Below are 16047 nucleotides of genomic sequence, written 5' to 3' on the forward strand. Positions count from 1 at the left end.
GAACAGCAGCAGGACACACGGACCTCTGTCATCTTCATGCTCAGTTGGGATCAGCATACAGATCACCTGCTAAGCAAAACCATTCCACAGAGCAGGTAAGTATAGGCATGTCTGTTTTTTTTTTTTTTTTTTTAGAAAAAACAAAAAACGAACGTTTACATCCATGTTAACCACTTCAGCCCTGGACGGTTTAACTGCTTTCTGACCGCCCACCACAGTTATGCGGCGGCAGGCATCCGCTCCTGGGCGAATCGCCGTAGCTGTACGTCGCTCGTCGCTAAGAGGCTTAGGGGCGTGCGCGTGCCCCCGCTCGTCAGCGGAGAAGCCAATGCAGTGGGCAGGCGGCTCAGATTGCCGCCTGACACCCGCGATCGCTCCCCGCGGAGAGAGAAGGACAGTCAGCTATTGTAAACACAGCCAACCGTTCTTCTCCTTGGAATGATCACAGAGCGCCTGTGATCCTTCTATATAGGATCACAGGTCTCTATGGTCATTTCAGAAGCCCCGCCCCCATACAGTTAGAATCACTCCCCTAGGGACACATTTAACCTCTTGATCACCCATAATATTAACCCCTTCCCTGCCAGTGTCATTATTACAGTAACAGTGCAAATTTTTTAGCTCTGATTACTGTAGTAATGTCACTGGTCCCCCCAAAAGTGTCAGTTAGGGGTCCGATCTGTCCGCCGCAATGTCGCAGTCCCACAAAAAAATTGCAGATTTCCGCCATTACTAGTAAAAAAAAAAAAAAAAAACAATAAAAATAACATACATTTTTCCCATAGACGTACTAACTTTTGCACAAACCAATCAAAATACTTTTATTGCGATTTTTTTTTTTTACCAAAAATATGTAGCAGAAAACAAATTGGGCTAAAATGTTAAAAATTTTGATTTTTTAATTTTTTTTTTTTTTTGAGAATGTTATATAGCAGAATGTTAAAAATATTGTTATTTTTTTCCAAAATGGTCGCCCTTTTTTGTTTATAGCGCAAAAAATAAAAATCGCACAGGTGATCAAATACCACCAAAAGAAATCTCTATTTGTGGGAAAAAAAGGACATAAATTTTATTTGGGTACAGCGTCACACGCCACGCAATTGTCAGTTAAAGTAACGCAGTGCTAAATCGCAAAATAGGGCCTGGTCAGGAAGGGGGCAAATCCTTTCCGGTCTTAAAGTGGTTAACAGACAATTGCGCGGTCGTGCGACGATGTACCCAAATAAAATTGATGGCCTTTTTTCCCCATAAACAGAGCTTTCTTTTGGTGGTATTTGAGCTCCTCTGTGATTTATATTTTTTGCGCTATAAACAAAAAAAAAAAAAAACAACAATTTGAAAAATATTACCAATAAAAAAAAAATTTAAATCAAATTTTTTCAGCATTTTAGGCCAAAAAACAATATTTTTTTACTTTCTGCTATAAAACGAATCCAATAAAAAAAATCTAATTTCTTCATCAATTTAGGTAAATTTGTATTCTGCTACATATTTTTGGTAAAAAAAATCCTAATAAGCGTATAATGATTTTTTTATGCAAAAGTTATGCCGTCTACAAACTAGGGGATAGATTTATGGAATTATTATTTTATTTTATTTTTATTTATTTTTTTTACTAGTAAGGGTGCTGATCAGCAACTTATAGTGGGACTGCGATATTGCTGTGGAGAAATCAGACACTTTTGACTTTTTTTTGGGGACCAGTGACACTAATACTGTGATCAGTGCTAAAAAAATATGCACTGTAACTGTACTAATGACACTGGCAGGGAAGGGATTAACATCAGGGTTAAATGTTTTCCCTGTGAGTGCTTTCTAACTGTGTGGGGGAGGTGCTTTGACTGGGGGAAGACAGAGATCTGTGCTCCTGCTTAGCAGAAACCCAAGATCTCGATCTTCCCCTCTCACAGATCGCCGTTCTGGCTCTCTCGGGAACGATCACTGTGCCAGCGAACTTCAGGTCCAGTGGACCCGCTGATTGGCTCCGGTTGTGACCAATCAGAGCAGGAGCGGGTTGCTGGCCCAGACCCGGGAATAAAGATGACGTACAGGTACCTGATTTCGCGCTGAGGGGCCGACCTGCCGCAATACATGTACATGGGTGCGGTCCGGAAGTTAAGACTTGATTAAATTGATTAAATTAAATTAAATTGATTAAATTGATTCAATTGATTGATTGAAGTTAAGACACTGATGTGGTGTGAACTGATGCGATTTCACAGCGCAATTTGTGTTTTGACAGGTGCAAATTTAATGCGATTTCTGATGGAACTGGGCACAGCTGGAGATTAAATTTACACCACACACACACTAAACTAGCACAGGACCTTTTTTTTTTAACTGGATCAAAATCGCATCCCATCGATGTGAACGGCCTTCATAAAAAACAATGTGTTTTCAGATGACGTGTGAATCGATGCTTTTCGGATCGCATCAGATTGGCATTAGGGTGAACCGGGTCTGAGGGTTGTGCTAGGATGGTAAAACGTGTATGATATTGCGAAGGGAAGTAATGATGTCATTGTGGGTGTGGTCAAAGATGCCAAGAGATGCATGAGAAGGAGTATATAAAGCTGTATTTGCTGTATAGAGATGATGACAAAGACACGTGAATTTTTGCAGGGAAGAAAAGCCCGGTTGGGTTCTCAGATTTATCTGCAAATACTTGATTTATTATTCATGTCTGTTAGACAAAACAAGATAAAAAAGAGCCCATCAATTCTCCCTTCTATAATTAGATTGTGGTTACAATTATTTACCTAATGAACGATCTGAATCTTTTCATATTTTAAGAGCAGAGTGATGGATTGTTCCAGATTCCGTTGGCCAACTTCTGCTTATGATTATTTTTAGGTGACTGTAGCCATGAAATTCGGAAATGTTTGTGTAGCACGGTCCCTTAGAGGACTGCTGAGAATTGAACTTTCTGGATTAACCTGGATTAACCGTAGCAACAGTCCATGGAAATGTATCACTTTAAACTAGGGATAGACCGATATGGTTTTTTTCAGGGCCGATACCGATACAGATATTTTGGTCACAACGTAACGGTATATTTTGTACAAATAAAGTTTTGGAAAATAAAGACAATTTTTGACACAAATCTGGTACTGAACATGTTAATTTTTGTTTAATGCTTAATGGCTGGCTGGCACCCTGTGATGGGTGGATGGCTTGCTGGCACCCTGTGGTGGATTACTGGTTGGCACCCTGTGGTGGGTGGCTGGCTGGCACCCTGTGAGGGGGGGGGGGCTGGCTGGCTGGCTCACATCCTGTGGTGGGTGGCTGGCTTGCTGGCACCCTGTGGTGGGTGGCCAGCTGGCTCCCTGTGGTGGGTGGCTGTCTGGCATCTTGGGGTGGGTGGCTGGCTTGCTGGCACCCTGTGGTGGGTGGCTGGCCCTCTGTGGTGGGTGGCTGGCTGGCTGGCACCCTGTGGTGGGTGGGTGGCTGGCTGGCTGGCATCCTGTGGTGGGTGGCTGACACAGGGGCTGTGGGTGGGTGGCTGGCTGGTACAGGGCCTGTGGGTGGCTGGCTGGCTGGTACAGTGCCTGTGGCTGGCTGGTACAGGGCCTGTGGGTGGCTGGCTGGCTGGCTGGTACAGGGCCTGTGGGTGGCTGGCTGGCTCGCTGGTAAAGTGCCTGTAGCTGGCTGGCTAGTACAGGGCCTGTAGGTGTGGGTGGCTGGCTGGCACCGGGCTGCTGTGGGTGGGTGTATGGCTGTGATACACTCCCGCAAGACTAGCCCCAACTCCAAACGAGGCTGTCCAAGGCGAGGGAGGCGGCCTAACAAGGCAGAATGACGTCACAAAAATATTGGCAATATCGGCAAGTTCCGGGGCCGATACCGATATATATTGGGGAAAGTGCATATCGGCCACCGATACATCGGCCTTGACGATAATCGGTCTATCCCTACTTTAAATGCTTGGCTCAGACAATGAACGGTCCAGGGGATTTGGTCTTTGTGTTTTATTTAGAACTGGGATAGGAGAAGGGATGAGTGGGATACTCCAACTATGAACTATGCACAATCCTGAGGACAATTCACTGTAGTGTTTGCGGCAAGGCTGCTGCTTCACCTTGCCACTAAAGTGAAGATGGAAAATATGATCCTGTTAAGTAACTCTTCAGGGTCTAACTTGGCACCCCCTTTCTCCCTTGCTTTGCGTGCTGAACTCCTGTCCACTGACTCCCCACTGGAGTGGTCCCCTTCCTGGGCAGAACCCTGGCAAGCTTCCCAGTACTCACGGACACTGTTTTTCCCAAGGTTGCTCTGCCTCCAACTCCACTTGTCAGCTTTCCTGGACCTCCTGGCTCAGCTCCACACTCCTGGTCCACTAGGCCGACCACCTGTGACCACCTTCCACAGCAAACAGGAAGATAGACAGCCATCACCCTCCTCCTGGGACCTGGCTTCCCGCCCAAAAGACACAATTTCACATGTGCCCTTGGCTTTTATAACATATCCCAGGATGCACCACTATTTGTGCCAACCCACTGGGATAGTTACAAAGCCTGTGTGTAACCTTCCACCACTGTCCAACAGGCTCCCCTATTGGATACAGTGGGGACGCTGCCTCAGACCAGATGAATCACACATAGACACATGCAACAGGCATAACTCCCCTGATAAGCAGATGGAGCAGGCTATGTTTTACCCGCTACTCCCCTGTTAAGCAGGCAGAGTGAACTACTCTCTCTTCCTAGCACCTATCTAGGAGGGTGCTACAGCTGCTTCTTGTGAGGAAAGCAGTGGCAAACTTAGACAACATTATAAAAAGCAGAGACATGACCCTACTGACAAAGTACCATATAGTCAAAGCTATGGTATTCCCAATAGTAAGCTATGGCTGGGATAGTTGGACCATAAGGAGGTCTGAACACCAAAGAATTGATGCTTTTGAACTATGGTGTTGGAGAAGACTCTTGAAAGTCCCTTGGACGGCAAGAAAATCAAACCAGTCAATCCTGAAAGAAAATCAACCCTGAATATTTACTGGAAGGACAGATCCTGAAGCTGAAACTCAAATACTTTGGCCACCTAATGCGAAGAGAGGACTCATTGGAAAAGATTCTGATGCTGGGAAACATGGAAGGAAAGAGGAGAAGAGGACGACATAAAACAAGATGGATAGATAGCATCATCGAAACAATGAACATGAAGTTAAGCAAGCTTCGGGAGGCAGTGGAGGACAGAAAGGCCTGGTGAGCTATGGTCCATGAGGTCACGAAGAGTCGGACACGAATAAACAACAACAACAATACGACATACGTCGAATATATTGGGGTCTAATGTTTAGCATTAGAGAATTTATGACTCCCGACGCTGTAATGTTCATTTTAATTCACAGTTACGTTTTTATTTTATTATGACTTTACAAAACATTCCTGCAGCACAAATTTCATGCAAATGACTGAATTACGGAATGTTCATTATATTTTATTACCCCTTTGTAATCATAATCCACAGGCATAAATTCTGAACTATCTTCCTGACTGTAGGAAAAAGCTGACTCCTAGGTATTAGTTGTGATGTGAGCTAGGGTTAGAGTAAATGACCTATGATCCAAGGAGAGGCTGTGGTTATTCCGGAAGGGACTCTTACCGGATTCCAGGACACTTTGGATCAGCACCTTTTAACCAATTTTGGACCGGAAGGATTTGCCCCCTTAATGACCAGGCCATTTTTTGCGATTCGGCACTGTGGTACTTTAACTAACAATTGCGCGGCCCTGCGACGCTGTACCCAAATACAAAGATGTCCTTTTTTCCCACAAATAGAGCTTTCTTTTGGCGGTATTTGATCCCCTATGCGATTTTTATTTTTTTGCGCTATAAACTAGGGATCGACCAATATCGTTTTTTCATTGCCGATACCGATATTTCGGTCATCGCGTATCGGCCGATATTTTTGTACATTATTTTTTTTTTTTTTACTTTACCGATACTTTTGTGGAGGGGTCTGTAGGTCTAAAATACCCCAAACCCCTCCTCTGCACTTAAAAGCATTCAAAACACCAAGTTTGGCTGTTTTGAACGCTGTCATTTTTTTTAATCTGGCGCCAGACAGTACCCGGAACTTCCAGAAGCGATGTCATGACATCACGTCCGGGTTTTTGCATGGAGACCTGATCAGAGCCGAATGCAGCTTTGATTGGGTCTTCTCTTTGGCGGCCGTGCAGGCTGGTTGTCTGGGTCTCCCGGTTGGACGGGAGACCCGGGCGAGCTGCGGAAGGCGGCAGGAGGTGGGGGGATGTCCCCTCCCGCTCCTTGTAATCACAACCGAGCGACTTCTCAGCCACATCGGTTGTCATTAGAAGACGGCCGACCGTCGGCTATGGACGCCGGTACCGGGGTGATGCCTCTAGCTGCAGGAATCACTCTGGTACAGCACTTTCCGAAATATCGGCAATATCGGTAACCTCCGGGGCCGATTCTGATATATCAGGGAAAGGGCAAATCGGCCCTCGATATATCAGCTTTGCCGATAATCGTCCAATCCATACTATAAACAAAAAAAGAAACGACGAGTGTGAAAAAAAAACAATATTTTTTACTTTCTGCTTTATAACATTACCAATAAAAAAAGTTTAAAAATCAAATATTTTCATAATTTTAGACCAATTTGTATTCTTCCACATATTTTTGGTAAAACAAATCCCAATAAGTGTATATTGATTGGTTTGCGCAAAAGTTATCGCGTCTACAAACTAGGGGAAAGATTTTATGTCATTTTTTTTTTTTTATTAGTAATGGCGGCGATCTGCGATTTTTAGTGGGACTGTGACATTGTGGCGGACAGATCGGACCCCTGACTGACTTTTTTGACACTTTTGGGGGGACCAGTGACATTACTACAGTAATCAGTGCTAAAAATATGCACTTGTACTGTAATGACGACACTGGCAGGGAAGGGGTTAACATTAGGGGCAATCAAAGGGTTAAATGTGTCCCTGGAGGGTGCTTTCTAACTGTGGGGGGATGGGCTTTCTGCATGAACACAAAGACCTGTGTTCCTAAATAAGGAGGAACAAAGGATCCCTGTGCTCATAACTGACAGAACAGCGGTCTGCTGTGTTTACAATGGCAGAGTGGCGTTCTGTCTCCACGGGGAGCTATTGCGGGTGCCTGGTGGCAATCGCGGCAGCTGGACCCGCTGATCGGCTTCCCATGTGGCGAATGGGCACGCGCGCACCACCGGCGGCGCACGCGTGCCCCGCACTAGCGGTCCCGCAAAGCGACGTACACGTTACGTCGTTTCGCGGGACAGAGCCGACCTGCCGCAGTAAAACTGTGGCTGGCGGTCGTTAAGTGGTTAAAGTTCATATGCGTGTAAATGCAGATCTCCCAATATTTGTGACAATATAGCGTATATTTACGCGATGCGGCGCACAGCAGCCGCCTGTAGTAGCAAAAAAAGGTCTAGGGTGGTCAGCAAGTGCAGATTCAGCAATGATGGCTATAGGACAGTGGTGGTGAACCTTGGCACCCCAGATGTTTTGGGACTACATTTCCCATGATGCTCATGTACTATGCAGTGTAGTTGGGCATCATGGGAAATGTAGTTCCAAAACATCTGGGGTGCCAAGGTTCACCATCACTGCTATAGGATAACACACCCCATGTTGATGGGGGTGGGGTGAAGAGGTAGAAGCCAAGGAAGTGAAAATATTCACAAATTAAACATCAGTTTTATTTCTTTAGAACTTGAACCCTTTCCAATCTCAATGTCGGTGCGCTATGATCATTACCAGTCCTTTTTTTTTTTTTTGCTTGTTTGTTGAAACAAGTGAGCAATACTTGTGTTAATCCGGTGCTCATTAACGTGTAATGAATAATGAATCTAATGAAGGTGAAGGATGCCGCGTACGCATTTGATTTCTGCATTAACCTCATGTCAGACTCCAACCCTCTGACTCTCAGTGGCTGCGTACTTGAGTCACACATGATGCAGGCATTAGATTGGAAGCACTAAAGACGCACAGGGTGATTAATTGTCACCTCTGTTTATTAAAAATGATGAGAGCATTTACAAGAAACATATGTACGTTCGGTGCGTTCCGTCCAAGTTTTCAACAGGAGACGTTCTGATTATGATTTTTACTAAAAGAGCAACCACAGAACCTGGTGCAACTTTTATCCTGACCCCCGTGCCTTGCTGCCCCCCATCTTTCCTATTATTACATTAGCCAGTACTTCTATGACCCCAATTTCTTCATCTAAGTTCACCACTTCCCTTCTTTCACCTCTATTCCCCAATAAACCGGAGCAAATTTTACATTTCTGCTATGGACCTGTTTATTAACCAATAACTTTGTTATTACCTAGATAGATAGATAGATAGATAGATAGATAGATAGATAGATAGATAGATAGATAGATAGATAGATAGATAGATAGATAGATAGATAGATAGATAGATAGATAGATAGATAGATAGATAGATAGATAGATAGATAGATAGATAGATAAAAATATACAGTCAGGTTCATAAATATTGGGACATGGACCCAATTCTAATCTTTTTGGCTCTATACACCACCACAATGGATTTGAAACGAAACAAACAAGATGTGCTTTAACTGCAGACTTTCAGCTTTAATTTGAGGGTATATACATCCAAATCAGGTGAAAGGTTTAGGAATTACAACAGTTTGTATATGTGCCTCCCACTTTTTAAGGCACCAAAAGTAATGGGACAATTGGCTGCTCAGCTGTTCCATGGCCAGGTGTGTGTTATTCCCTCATTATCCCATTTACAAGGAGCAGATAAAAGGTCCAGAGTTCATTACAAGTGTGCTATTTGCATTTGGAATCTGTTGCTGTCAACTCTCAATATGAGATCCAAAGAGCTGTCACTATCAGTGAAGCAAGCCATCATTAGGCTGAAAAAACAAAACAAACCCATCAGAGAGATAGCAAAAACTTTAGGTGTGGCCAAATCAACTGTTTGGAACATCCTTAAAAGAAAGAATGCACCGGTGAGCTCAGCAACACCAAAAGACCCGGAAGACCACGGAAAACAACTGTGGTGGATGACCGAAGAATTCTTTCCCTGGTGAAGAAAACCCCCTTCACAACAGTTGGCCAGATCAAGATCACTCTCCAGGAGGGAGGTGTATGTGTGTCAGATCAAGAACGCTCTCCAGGAGGTAGGTGTATGTGTGTCAAAGTCAACAATCAAGAGAAGACTTCACCAGAGTGAATTCAGAGGGTTCACCACAAGATGTAAACCATTGGTGAGCCTCAAAAACAGAAAGGCCAGATTAGAGTTTGCCAAACAACATCTAAAAAAGCCTTCACAGTTCTGGAACAACATCCTATGGACAGATGAGACCAAGATCAACTTGTACCATAGTGATGGGAAGAGAAGAGTATGGAGAAGGAAAGGAACTGCTCATGATCCAAAGCATACCACCTCATCAGTGAAGCATGGTGGTGGTAGTGTCATGGCGTGGGCATGTATGGCTGCCAATAGAACTGGTTCTCTTGTATTTATTGATGATGTGACTGCTGACAAAAGCAGCAGGATGAATTCTGAAGTGTTTCGGGCAATATTATCGGCTCATATTCAGCCAAATGCTTCAGAACTCATTGGACGGCGCTTCACAGTGCAGATGGACAATGACCCGAAGCATACTGCGAAAGCAACCAAAGAGTTTTTTAAGGGAAAGAAGTGGAATGTTATGCAATGGCCAAGTCAATCACCTGACCTGAATCCGATTGAGCATGCATTTCACTTGCTGAAGAAAAAACTGAAGGGAAAATGCCCCAAGAACAAGCAGGAACTGAAGACAGTTGCAGTAGAGGCCTGGCAGAGCATCACCAGGGATGAAACCCGGCGTCTGGTGATGTCTATGCGTTCCAGACTTCAGGCTGTAGTTGACTGCAAAGGATTTGCAACCAAGTATTAAAAAGTGAAAGTTTGATTTATGATTGTTAATATGGACCCATTACTTTTGGTCCCTTAAAAAGTGGGAGGCACATATACAAACTGTTGTAATTCCTACTAGGGATGATCGAACGGTTCGGGTCGACCCTCGGTTCGGCCCGAATATTGGGTGTTCGAGGTTCGGCCGAATTTTGAACTTTTTGCCCAAAAAGTTCGGAATTCGGCAACCAGAACCGCCCAAAATGCAATGCTTCAGGAAATCGACTTTAAAAGCCCGTGATTGGACCAGAACCATTAGCAAAAGCCAATTGAGGGGGCAGGAGAATGCTAGGAATGTGATTGGAGTGACTATGGGGTCCCTAGACCAATCATTAGTGAATACGCCCCCCAGTATATAAGATCGCCCCCGCCATATTCCTAGCATTGTTATACTGGACATGGAAGAGAGTGGAAGCAGTTCTGTTAATTTTACTTTAAAAGTGTCATTTAGCATTTATTAGTGTGAGGAAAGGGATATCTAGTGTAGTTAGAGTGCTCCTTTACACTTAAGTTAGCTTCAAAAATTTAGTTTCTGTAGGGAAAGTGTGAAGTGTCAGGGGACCGTAATGTAGTGTAGGGTTAACTGACTGCTATGGCAGGGTGACCAAACCCTTCCATAGCAGGGTGACCGCTATAGAGAAATGATAATTTCTCTGAATAGCTTCGGGACAGGAATATGGCTTCTCACCAGCCAGCATTTTTTATGCTGCAGGGGCTGCCGCTGCCAGTGCTTTTTTGAGGACATGTTTGATGTCAGACATGACATCTGAACATGTGTATAGGGGGTATATATAGACATATATGTCTGAATATATACCCCTAAACATATATAGGTGTGATAGTAGCAGAAATAAATGCTTGCGCTAATGAAATCATTTACAGTAATATATTTCTGCTACTATCACACCTATATATGTCTAGAGGTATATATTCAGACATATATGTCTATATATACCCCCTATACACATGTTCAGATGTTTTGCCTGCCTCAAAAGAACCCCAAAAAATGCCAAAAAAAAAAAAAAATGCCCAGGTGTGTTTTTGCTGGCATTTTTGGGGGGGTTTTGGAGGCAGGCAAAACATCAGAACTTGTGCACAGTACCACTATACACAAGTTCAGATGTTTTGCCTGCCTCAAAAGAACCCCAAAAAATGCCAAAAAAAACGCTAGCATAAAAAAAAAAAATGCCCAGGTGTGTTTTTGCTGGCATTTTTTGGGGGGTTTTGGAGGCAGGCAAAACACCTGAACTTGTGCACAGTACCACTATACACAAGTTCAGATGTTTTTCCTGACTGCAAAGAACCCAAAAAAATGCCTGCTATTAAACCGGCAAGGTGTTACAGCAGCGGAGCCATATTCCTGTGCTTAAAGTTTTCTAATACAAACAATCTTTTTTGTCTGGTTCTGGACATGCTACAGAGCTGAAACTTCACATGTACACTTTTTAGACCCCCCCAGATCTGAAATCCAAAGTAAAAATAAAAAAATCTCTTTTTTTATTTTTTTTTATTTTTTCAATAATTGGCTTTTTTTTATCAAAAATGACAACTTTTAAGAACTTTTTTTGTGTGATTTGGTGTCTGGGGGGGTCTAAAAGGTGTACCTGTGAAGTTTCAGCTCTGTAGCATGTCCAGAACCCCCCAAAAAAGATCATATAGGTGGTAAAGTTAAAGGAGGCTCCCGAACCACATCACTGTTCTACTGAAAAATTATCTTTTTTTTTCTCATGGTTCTGGACATGCTACAGAGCTGAAACTTCACATGCACACCTTTTAGACCCCCCAGATACTAAATCCAAAGTCTCCAAAATCAAAAAATCTCTCTTTTTTTTTTTTAATTTTTCAATAATTGGCTTTTTTATCAAAAATGACAATTTTTAAGAACTTTTTTGTGTGTGATTAATAGTTAATGGGGCATGACCCAGAACCCTAGGCACTTTTTAGGGGCATTTATTGGGTTTTAGGGCTTAAAAATTGTGTTTTTTGATTACCGAAGTTCGGGTCCCATTGATTTCAATGGGGTTCTGGAATCCGGGCCGAACTTTCGGGAAGTTCGGATGTTCTGGCCGAACCGAACTTTTGAAAAGTTTGATCATCCCTAATTCCTACACCGTTCACCTGATTTGGATGTAAATACACTCAACTTAAAGCTGAAAGTCTGCAGTTAAAGTGGAGTTCCACCTTAAAATACAACTTTTTGCCATCTTCTTCCTCTCTGTCACCTGTAAAACAATTGGATAATCGAACATTTTTTTTTTCTTTACTTACCTTGCTTTAGAAGAAAATATACTCACCTTACTTCCTGTTCCTCTCTCTTCGGCCCGCGCTGTCACTTCCTGCTTGCATTGATTCCTGGGAGCTGAACGTCATCGCTCACAGGAATCAATGCGCCTGCACCGGCCCCGCTCGTCAGTTCCGGTGCAGGCACGTCATTCACTGCTAAACAGCTTCTGGGCATGCCAAGAAGCTGTGCAGGAATGACGTGCCTGCACCGGACATGGCGAGCGGGGCCGGTGCAGGGCATTCTGGGACAAAGAGGACACAGAAGAGGACGCCGAAGAGGACGCGCTGGCTTCAGCTGCCCACACTTGAGATGGCAGTGCTGTTCAAGACATTTTCAAGGTAAGTATTTCTTCTTACAGGTAAGTGCAACCCGGGACAGATCAGAGGCTATCCATTGTGAAATGCACTAGCCCTGACTGTCCCGGGGGTATTTTTATTAAAAAAAAACTTTCCGAGGGTGGAACTTTATTATTTTCTTAATTATTTCTTATTATTTTCAAATATAACGGCAAATGGTGTTATTCTAATACAACAAACAGCCTCTAGATAGATGCTGTTTGTTGTATTAGAATAACACCATTTGCCGTTATATTTGAAAATAAGGCGGGCTTTAGGACCGAGCAGGTTCAGGCTCTTTCTCTACTTAAATCCCACATCCAAAATGGCGCAATATCGGCCTGAGGAAGGAGCGCATGCTCCGAGAACGCGTCACCGGCGCCATGACGTAATCACGCTTCCGGAAGTGACGACGGATCAGCATCTGAGTGTCCCCGGGACCAGGAAGAGCGGCCAGCTACCGCTTACAGCCTGTCTACCGTTACCGCTCCAGCCATCCTGATTCTTACCGAAGTGTTGTTATGAGCTTTTGTATTTATCACCTTTGTGAGTACCCCTTTCCATTGATCTTATCTAATAAACCTCAAGTTACTGCACTCAGAGTGGCGCCTGTGTGTCCCTTCTAGTCCCAGAAGGAAGCCTCTTCTAAAGATGATGCACAAGAAAGCCTGAAAACAGTTTTCCAGGATTACTGGAACCATCTCCTGTGGTCTGATGAGACCAAGATAAACTTATTTGGTTCAGATGGTGTCAGGCGTGTGTGGTGGCAACCAGGTGAGGAGTACAAAGACAAGTGTGTCTTGCCTACAGTCAAGCATGGTGGTGGGAGTGTCATGGTCTGGGGCTGCATGAGTGCTGCCGGCACTGGGGAGCTACAGTTCATTGAGGGAACCATGAATGCCAACATGTACTGTGACATACTGAAGCAGAGCATGATCCCCTCCCTTCAGAGACTGGGCCGCAGGGCAGTATTCCAACATGATACCGACCCCAAACACCTCCAAGACGACCACTGCCTTGCTAAAGAAGCTGAGGGTAAAGGTGATGGCCTGGCTAAGCATGTCTCCAGACCTAAACCCTATTGAGCATCTGTGGGGCATCCTCAAATGGAAGGTGGAGGAGTGCAAGGTCTCTAACATCCACCAGCCCTGTGATGTCATCATGGAGGAGTGGAAGAGGACTCCAGTGGCAACCTGTGAAGCTCTGGTGAACTCCATGCCCAAGAGGGTTAAGGCAGTGCTGGAAAATAATGGTGGCCACACAAAATATTGACACTTTGGGCCCAATTTGGACATTTTCACACAGGGGTGTACTCACTTTTGTTGCCAGCAGTTTAGACAGTAATGGCTGTGTGTTGAGTTATTTTGAGGGGACAGCAAATTTACACTGTTATACAAGCTGTACACTCACTACTTTACATTGTAGCAAAGTGTCATTTCTTCAGTGTTGTCACATGAAAAGTTAGAATAAAATATTTACAAAAATGTGAGGGGTGTACTAACTTTTGTGAGATACTGTATGTGTTATATTATTTTTTTTTTCTAGGAAAGTCGAGTTTAAATATACACTCAGCCACAAATTGCTGATCAGCCAATCACATGGCAGCAACTCAATGCATTTAGACATCTAGACGTGGTGAAGACGACTTGTTGAAATTCAAACCAAGCATCAGAATAGGGAAGAAAGGGGATTGAAGTGACTTTGAACGTGGCATGGTTGTTGGTGACAGACGGGCTGATCTGAGTATTTCTGGGATTTTCACACACAACCATCTCTCAGGATTACAGAGAATGGTGGGAAAAAGAGAAAATATGCAGTGAGCGGCATTTGTGTAGAGAAAAATGCCTTGTTTTTGTCAGAGGTCAGAGGAGAATGGGCAGACTGGTTCCAGATGATAGAAAGGCAACAGTAACTAAAAAAAAGCACTTGTTACATCCAAGATACGCATAATACAATCTCTGAATGCACAACACATTGAACCTTGAAGCAGATGAGCTACAACAGCAGAAGACCACCCCGGATGCCACTCCTGTCAGCAAAGAACAGGAAACTGAGGCTACAGTTCGCACAGGCTCCCCAAAATTGGACAATAGAAGATTGGGAAAACGTTGCCTAGTGTGATGAGTCTGGATTTCAGCTGCGACATTCAGATGGTAGGGTCAGAATTTGGTGTAAACAACATGAAAGCATGGATCCATCCTGCCTTGTATCACCGGTTCAGGCTGGTGGGGGTGGTGTAATGGTGTGGGGGGTAACGGTTCAGGCTGGTGGTGGTGATGTAATGGTTCCGGCTGGTGGTGATGTAATGGTGTGGGGCATATTTTCTTGGCACACTTTGGGCCCCTCAGTACCAATTGAGCATTGTTTAAACACCACGGCCTACCTGAGTATTGTTGCTGACCATGTCCATCCCTTTATGACTACAGTGTCCCCATCTTCTGATGGCTCCTTCCAGCAGGATAATGCACCATGTCACAAAACTCCAATCATCCCACCACTGGTTTCTTCACCATGACAATGAGGTCACTGTCCTCCAATGGACTCCACACTCACCAGATCAGGTCACTGTCCTCCAACGGCCTCCACACTCACCAGATCCGGTCACTGTCCTCCAATGGCCTCCACACTCACCAGAACAGGTCACTGTCCTCCAACGGCCTCCACACTCACCAGATCCGGTCACTGTCCTCCAATGGCCTCCACACTCACCAGATCAGGTCACTGTCCTCCAATGGACTCCACACTCACCAGATCAGGTCACTGTCCTCCAACGGCCTCCACACTCACCAGATCCGGTCACTGTCCTCCAATGGCCTCCACACTCACCAGAACAGGTCACTGTCCTCCAACGGCCTCCACATTCACCAGATCAGGTCACTGTCCTCCAACGGCCTCCACTGTCACCAGATCTCATCCAATAGAGCAGCTTTGGGATGTGGTGGAACGGAAATTGGCATCATGGATGTGCAGCCAACAAATCTGAAGCAACTGCGTGATGCCATCATGTCTCTATGGAGCAAAATCTCTGAGGAACGTTTCCAACACCTTGTAGAATCTCTGCTATGAAGAATGAAGGCAAAAGGGGGTCCAACCCGGTGCTAGCAAGGAGGACCTAATAAAGTGGCCAGTTATTTATTTATTTTTTTACAATACGCACCTAATGTCCCTCAAACTATGCAATAATTTAACATGAGTGGTCTCCAGTGGACAGCTGTACCCAGTGGATTATATCTGTATTAATTATCCCCTTATTTTTATCCATGTCATGTTTGACTCACCTGAAGAGCAAAATGACCAAAGCGCAAGTGTCGCCATTGGCGACAGGAGAGAGCCGCGATTCGCCGAACGGGGGGCGTAGGCTTCATGGCTGACCCTGTCTTTCAACTTCGGAACTGATACAGTAAAAGAGGGCACAAAAACCCAAGGGAAAATATGGAGAGATTTGTATAGAGGACGGATCGTGCGTCGGAGTTAATTAATAATATTGTAGAGATGATG

This window comes from Pelophylax lessonae, assembly GCF_965119305.1.
Source record: "Pelophylax lessonae genome assembly, chromosome: 13".
NCBI classification, from domain to species: domain Eukaryota; kingdom Metazoa; phylum Chordata; class Amphibia; order Anura; family Ranidae; genus Pelophylax; species Pelophylax lessonae.